The sequence below is a fragment of the Hyperoodon ampullatus genome, assembly GCF_949752795.1.
Source record: "Hyperoodon ampullatus genome assembly, chromosome: 10".
NCBI classification, from domain to species: Eukaryota; Metazoa; Chordata; class Mammalia; order Artiodactyla; family Ziphiidae; genus Hyperoodon; species Hyperoodon ampullatus.
Window position 1 is genome coordinate 68,407,968 of NC_136923.1, and position 8,600 is coordinate 68,416,567.

Below are 8,600 nucleotides of genomic sequence, written 5' to 3' on the forward strand. Positions count from 1 at the left end.
CCATGAAACAAGAACAGGATGCTACAAGAAGAAATAACCTAAGAGCAACTGGAAATAAAAATACCGTAATAATTAAAATTCAGTAAAAAATTATATACTGAAAGATAAAGACAAAGAAATCCTCAAAGTAGAATGGCCTTGGAAATTGTTACAGGTCTGAAAGAATCATGGGAACATTCTGCAAGCTAACTGATCTCTGTTTTACAATTGGTATTATAGGGAGATAAAATGGTGGGCAGATGGGGAACACTACCCTAGATTAAAAGAGGCTAAAGAAATAAAACAACCAAATGCGATATGTGAACTTTGGATCCTGGTTTAAAAAAAAAAAAAGGCTATAAAAAAGTGTTCTAAGGTCCTTGCATTGTCCAAGGAGAGGTAAAAGTATAAATTTAAATTTGTTATACTTAGAGAGTTATACTTTTTATATGATATAAAATTAGATATATGTGATTATTGGCCTCATTTCTTTACCCTGCATCCACATCTCTGCCATGGTTTCATGAGACTGGGGCAGGAGTGACAGTGTGCTAGTTTTAAACCTAGGCCCGAGGAAGCCTGATGTGTTTCTGCTTGCCCTTTCGCACCTCTGCCATCTCCATGGGAAGAGTTTTCCCTGGGTAACTGCTGCCCTTCAGACTGAGCATCAGAAAGAGTGCAAAACAAAAGACAGCAAAACATCAACAGGCAAGAATTAGAGATTCTTTTTTTACCCTGCCTTTCTCCCAGAGAAGGAGAATTAGCGCTTCTTTATTCCACTCCCTATTTTCCAAATTTACTAAAGGAGCATAAATTAGTTTCATTCTCAGAAAGAAAAAAAAAAGTTACTAAAGAAATGAAATCATGAATTCTTTTTGCAGAGTAATGCATATTTGTTTCTCCCAAGAAATGAATTTATCAGAGTGCCTTGCACACAGTGGATGGGCAATAAATATTTGTAGAATGAAAAAAGGAACTCCCTTAACTCACCTCCCCTGGCTTCTGCTGTGATTCTTTGTTCTTAGCCTTTCTCTCCCTTCTAAGACTAGCTTCCTCCCTCTCCCACTCCCAGTTTCTCTCTCCCTTTCTGATTCTTCCTTCTCCTTTCCTACCTCTTTGTCATTCTCTCTTTTCCTTCTCCCTAACTCTAATTTTCTCCTCCTATACTTCTCTCCTTTCCTTTTTCCTTCCCCCTTTTTTCTTTTTAATTTGATATTGCCTCCCCCTTTCCTTTTTCTCTCCTTTCCCCTTCTCCTTAATTGGGATTTCTCCTTCTTAGCTAGACATAATAAATAGTTATTTATTATGTTCATTGAAAGTGTATTATTTATAGAAATTTATCCTGTTTTTAGCATTTAAATAATTTTAAAATGTAAAAATATATCTGTATGTGTACTTAATTTTTAGGAGCTATTTTAATAACACATTAAAAACTAAATTAAGTTGCTTTTTAATTATGTGTGACTCTCCTTTGACTTTTCAGTGGTTCAGTGGTTTTGGGTAGAAGAGTTTCACCACCCTTATTATTATTTTTTTTTATTATTCTTTTTTTGGCTGCATTGGGTCTTCATTGCTGTGCGCCGTATTTCTCTAGTTGCGGTGAGCGGGGGCTACTCTTCATTGCGGTGTGTGGGCTTCTCACTGCGGTGGCTTCTCTTGTTGCGGAGCACAGGCTCTAGGCAGTGGGCTTCAGTAGTTGCGGCTCGTGGGCTCTAGAGCGCAGGCTCAGTAGTTGTGGTGCACGGGCTTAGTTGCCTCGTGGCACGTGGGATCTTCCCGGACCAGGGCTCGAACCCGTGTCCCCTGCATTGGCAGGCAGATTCTTAACTACTGCGCCACCAGGGAAGCCCCAACCACCCTTATTTTATACCTTTTCAAAAAAAGGAAATGTTCAGGATTTCCCTGGCAGTCCAGTGGTTAGGACTCTGCACTCTCACTGCCGAGGGTCTGGGAACAAAAATCCTGCAAGCCACGCAGAGCGGCCCCCCAAAATAAACCTTAAAAAAAAAAAAAAAAGAAATGTCCTCCAGTGACCTTCAGATCTTCAAAAGTCTCCTTACTTGGACAGACAATATTTTCACATGTAACCAAGGTCATCTTTCGGAACTTTTGGAGCCTAGGCCAAATTCCACTTCCTGACCCACCTTGCCATATATATTTCTCTCCAAGTAGAATCAGTTTACAATGAGCATTTTGGGCAAACTTGAAAGAAAATAAAGCACAATCATGCGTTGGTCACTGATCCTCTTAAGACCTTAGATTCCTTCTCATCAACTGAAAAACTTGGCACTGATGATTTGTAAGGCCCCTTTCACATTTGGCATTTCATGACTGAATCCTAAAGAATGGAATTTCTAAAAGGGAAACATGAGGCCCAAAGGGTAGATTTTCTAAGGAATCCTAGAATTTCAAAGCTTGAAATTGCTCTCTTCAACCTTGTTCATATATCACTATCATGTGATTAAAAATCAAAGAGCAGCTAAGGAAGGATGCAGTAATTCCTAATAATTCCTTCCAGATCCAGCCTAGGAGTGTGTGTGTGTGTGTGTGTGTGTGTGTGTGTGTGTGTGTTTGCAACCTCTTAAGAATTAGAATCTATGAGGGTACTTACTGTACCATTAAAAAAAAAAAAGCGCTAAGAGGGGCTTCCCTGGTGGCGCAGTGGTTGAGAAACCGCCTGCCGATGCAGGGGACGCGGGTTCGTTCCCCGGTCCGGGAGGATCCCACATGCCGCGGAGCGGCTGGGCCCGTGAGCCATGGCTGCTGAGCCTGTGCATCCGGACCCTGTGCTCCGCAACAGGAGAGGCCACAACAGTGAGAGGCCCGCGTACTGCAAAAAAAAAAAAAAGAAGCGGAGAGGCCACAACAGTGAGAGGCCCGCGTACTGCAAAAAAAAAAAAAAGAAAAGATGTTAAATTATCTTTAAAATAATAACTATTGTCTGTGATTATGAATAAAAGGAGGAAATATTGAAAATATCTTGTCACTATAAAATATTTTTATTTTCATTCAAACTGCATCATAAATGCTAAGGAAACATATATATATTTTTTATTGGAGTATAATTGCTCTACAATGTTGTGTTAGTTTCTGCTGTACAATGAATTGAATCAGCTATATGTATACCTATACCTCCTCCCTCTTGGACCTCCCTCCCACTCCCACCATCCCCATCTATGTCATCACAGAGCACCAAGCTGAGTTTCCTGTGCTTTATAGCATGTTCCTGCTAGCTATCTATTTTACGCATGGTAGTGTATAAACCAGTATATTTTGATATACAAACAATTTACAATTGACATTAAGGAAGTCAATTTTATCTCACAAAAAAGTCTTTCGGTGTTCCTTTTAAAGATAATGTTGGTTTGGATGGAGTGTGTATATAACATTAATACTAATAGAGCCTTAAAATTTTCTAGTGCTTTGAGGTTATAAAATACTTTCATATACATTTTGATTATGTTTTCTTCCTTCCACATCCTCATGGCAGAGGTAGGTCAGTTATCTTACAGATTGGGAAACCCAAGCTTATGGGTGACTTGCTCAGTTAGTAACTGGTGGAATGGCTTCAAACTGAGGACATCTAGCTCTTTTTCCAATGTTTTGTTTTTTGTTTTTTCACCACATCATACTGCCTTATGAATCTGATGCCACTTCATGTTTCTATACTTCCTTTTCATGTACCTTGTACATTCACAAACGCTGGCTTATTTCCAGGTAGGCGTCACAACTCCAGATAAGCAAGGAGAACAGTTTGTTTGGGCTCCTTGCCGACAAGCAGAAGAAACCTTTCTGAATTTGCCTAGTTCCTATTATTTATTTTATTGTTTATCTGTTTGTTTTTCATTACAAAGTTTCTCAGAGAGCAAAGGTAAGGGGCCAGGACACGTGCTTTGGTAAACAGATTTTGTCTTTTTTCCAGTTATTGAAAGTTTGGCGAAAGGAGGAAGTGTGATTTGAGCAAAGTAAAAGAACCTGGAAGTTTTATGTGTTGGCTCAGTGGGTGACTGGAATCTGTTTTGTGAGCCTAAATGTCACTGGTTCAAATCCTAGTTTGAAGAATGTGTATTTTGGGGCTTGTCTTTTTGTTTGCCATTTCAAATGCAGTTGTTGTTGGTTTTTTAAAATATGTATTTATTTATTTATTTGGTTGTGCTGGGTCTTTTAGTTGTGGCAGGTGGGCTCCTTAGTTGTGGAATGCAAAAACTCTTAGTTGCAGCATGCATGTGGGATCTAGTTCCCCTACCAGGGATCCAACCCAGGCCCCCTGCATTAGGATTGCAGAGTCTTAACCACTGCACCACCAGGAAAGCCCCTCATAAATGCAGTTTATTTAAAACACATGTAAGGATAAAAAAAAAAAAAAACTTCCCAGCATTCTCAGTATTGGGTTCAAGAATGAGACTTGTGGGGACTTCCCTGGTGGTCCAGTGGTTAAGAATCCACCTTCCAGTGAAGGGGATGTGGGTTTGATCCCTGGTAGGGGAACTAAAATCCCATATGCTGTGGGGCAACTAAGCCCACGGGCCTCAACTACTGAGACCTCTGAAGCCCACACACTGCAACGAAGAGGCCACGTGCCACAACGAAAGATCCCGCATGTCACAACTAAGACCTGACACAGCCAAATAAATAAATTAAAAAAGAAAAAGAATGAGACTTGTGTGTTCGTAAACAGGGGCACAGTGAGTGGTCAGAGCTGGTGCACCAGATTGGAAGGTCAGAGTCTGTTTGTAAACTGATAACAAGAGTAATGAGAGATGAACATATCATCACTTTACACACAGCCCCTGCTGAAGCCCCGGCTAACATGTACATTTTCTGACTCCCCATTCCGAACCCCACAGGACTTCTATTTACAGAAGTTTATTTGATTCTTGAATCTCAAGTTGAGCATTCCATTCTATGTACTTTTAAAAAGTCATAGAGGGACTTCCCTGGTGGCGCAGTGGTTAAGAGTCCGCCTGCCAATGCAGGGGACACGGGTTCGAGCCCTGGTCCGGGAAGATCCCACACGCCGTGGAGCAACTAAGCCCATGAGCCACAACTACTGAGCCTGTGCTCTAGAGCCCGTGTGCCACAACTACTGAAGCCCACGCGCCTAGAGCCTGTGCTCTGCAACAAGAGAACCCACTGCAATGAGAAGCCCGCGCACTGCAACCAAGAGTAGTCCCCACTCTCCGCAACTAGAGAAAGCCACGCAGCAACCAAGACCCAATGCAGCCAAAGATAAATAAATAATAAAATAAAAATTTTAAAAAGTAATAGAATTCTGAGATGAATTGTCTTGGCATGTGGGTGGGAAAGGGAGGGAGTTCATGTCCCCAACAAAATCACAATGGGAAATGTTAACAGATGACTCTCCTGACAGTTATTGGAATTTAACCATTAAGCTTCAAGAAATTGTTTTAGTATCCTTACCTTTCATCATTCCATTTTACCCCTTTTCTCTAACACTCAAAATACACTCTACTACCGACATGTCCATTACCTTCTAAAAAGAGGACAATATCTAAATTAAATTCCCCAATTATATTACAATGTGGAATATCTTTCAAAAGTTTTAAAAAGCATTTATTTTTCTTTTTAAAGTAATTTAACCTTAATATTGATATTTTCCCAGGAAACCAAATGGATACATTTGCAAATAGCTCAGTGTGAAGAAAATATATTTCAGCTCTTGGGTAGGACTGGCCTCTAGCTCCAAACTTTTTCTTTAAAAAAATTTTTTAGCACAAAAAAACCCACAGACACAGGAGACAACACAAAGAAAATGTTTGCCTTAATCACTTATTCTAAGGCAAACACCCTTGTAACTACCACCAGGTAGTTACTTCCTACCTACCCTTGGAAGCCCCTTCTGTAGTCACTTCCCAGTCACAACTGTTTCACCACCAACAATGGCAGTGAATAAGTAACCATTATCCTAATCTTTACAGTAAACATTTCACTTCCTTTCTCTTACATGGTTTTACCACCCAAATGTTCTCCCACAGACAAAATAGTTTCCTCCCTACACAAATATATACACTTTTTAAAAACTTGAGATATCTTTTGTCTTTTTTTTTTTAACTTTACAATTTTTCTCCTGAAGAAAAGAGGTCTTTTGACCTATAGGGTCTCCAGTCAGGACTTTGCAGATTGCGTGATCACGGTGCAGTTCAACCTGTCCCTCTGTTCTCTGTTTCCTACGAATTGGCAGCTGGATCTCAAGTCTACACCCGATTTAGGTTCGATCCCTGTAGCAGCATTTTAGGTGGTGGTGTGGTGTTCCCTCAGGCACATAATGTCTAGTTCTCTCTCTTTTTATGATCTGTTGATGCATAATGCCTATATCTATTAATTCACAGGGGTTTGCAAAAGTGGGATATTCTATCATTTCTTTTTTACTTAATAGTGGAATATTTTGATGTAGATTCACTTCCCCTTATCTCCTATTTGGTTACCCAAATAACCAAACTTAACATTTTTAAGTTCCCTTAGAGGAGAGATCCTGCAATCACCATCTATGTAACTCTCTTGGGGTCCTACACCTTTGGACTGTGGCTATATGTTTGTTGAATTTGCAGATGAAACAATCCCTATAAATGAGACTAAAAGGCATGGTGAAGTTTTATGTAAAGCAGATGTACATTAATAAAGATTTAGTAGAAAATTCCAGCCACTAGAAACTTAAAATTCTTGCCTCTCTGGTTGATTATGTACTCAAGGTCCAGTCTGTTTCCTGCTGGTCATAAAGCTTTGTGACTTTCTTGAAGAGATTGTTAATGAAGGTGAGCTGATGAAAGTGAAGTGAAAAAGATTCTTGTGAATCTACTTTGGGTCAATATACAGGTTTCTGGCCGCCCTCTAAAAAGTCAAAAATTAAATAATTTACATCTGTATTTATATTTCATCTATATTTGAGCACAATTTTGGACTTCCAAACAAAAGTAATTATTCTTTCAAAAAGTCTCATTTGATATGTCTGCAGTGATGTAGAGATTACACAACCTAAAGCATTTAAAAAATTGTTTTTGCAAATGTAATTATTTTGAGAGAGTTCAAAAATCTTGGGATTTTGGGGTTGTTTTTATATTTACTACATATGAAGTAGTATGCAGAAAGGATAATTAGTTTTTTATATGATAATTGATAATAGCTATTACTTTTAAAATATTTTCATTCTAAGATAAGTCAACCTTAAATTAGTTAGTTTGTGTTAACAGCTGATGACATTTAAGGAGCCACCTGGAAGTGCTCAGTTCACCTTGAAGTGCTCAGTTCACCTGGAAGCAGTTAGGTGGAGCTGCCGAGCAAGAACTCTGGGGTCAGATGGTCTGAGTTAGCCCACCAGCACCACTTAGTAGTTTAATGACCTTAGTCACTTTACTTGTTTATGTCTTGTTTTCCTCATTTGTGAATCTGAGTAGTAAAATCTATCTCCCAGGTGTCAACCAAAAAATAATGCAGGAGGCTGCAGATAAGAAAAGTTTATTTGGGGTCTTAAGAATTGCAGTTAGGGAGACACAGACTTGGGTAACCCTAAAGGAGTGTTCCTGGGAAGAAAAAGAATCATAGGCTTACAAAGACAAAAAGCCACGAGGCTGTTAAAAGTTGCCTTGCGAGAATTGTGATTGACTCCGACTCGAGTCATACAATATTTGTCCTTAAGGAATCATGAGTTTTTTTTTTTGTTGTTGTTGTTTTTTTGCGGTACGCGGGCCCCTCACTGTTGTGGCCTCTCCCGTTGCGGAGCACAGGCTCCGGACGCGCAGGCCCAGCGGCCATAGCTCACAGGCCCAGCCGCTCCGCAGCATGTGGGATCTTCCCGGACCGGGGCACGAACCCGTGTCCCCTGCATCGGTAGGCGGACTCTCAACCACTGCGCTACCAGGGAAGCCCAGGAATCATGAGTTTTTTTAAGGTAAGGGTCCAATAAGTAGACAGACTTGTCAGGAGTTTCTGTCAGATGCTCTGGATTACTTCATCAGGTCAAAAGATAAAATTACAATGAACAAATTTATAGCTTCAGTTTTTTTAAGTTGTTGCCCTTAATGAGGCAATTTTACTATACAAGTATCTGGCAACCATTTGCAACCTACTGGAATGAGATATTTTCTTATATTCCTTCCATTTCAAACCTAATCATAATCATTAGCCCCAAATTAGTTTTTAGACTCTTAAGTAATGAAAAAGAAGTTGGCTCAAAATTTAAGAAATCGTGCTATTATTAACTTAATTGGTTTTCAACAATTTTAAAACAAAAGTTTGCATAATCAGTATAACTTTTTATTTAGTATAACTTTTTATTTAACTAGTATAACTTTTAAAAGTACAAAAACCAGTAGAAATCATGACAGAAAGGACTGATGCTATTTCTTTCCTTTTACGCTTTATAGGTCATGGACTATACATAGATAATTTTTTGAGTGTTGAAATATTTTACTAGTAACACAACTAATTTTCCAATAATTTGCTTCAGGTTGATTAAAAATGTGTAATTCAGCTTTGTTTGCTATACTATGTAGTTTCCTTAAACTCAAGGTTTGAGAAAAACGTGGAGTTTTCCCCCCTCCTCTAGGTCAGAATGCATATCCAGGAGAGGGATTTCCAAGCAAAAGGTGTTTAAGGAACTCCAT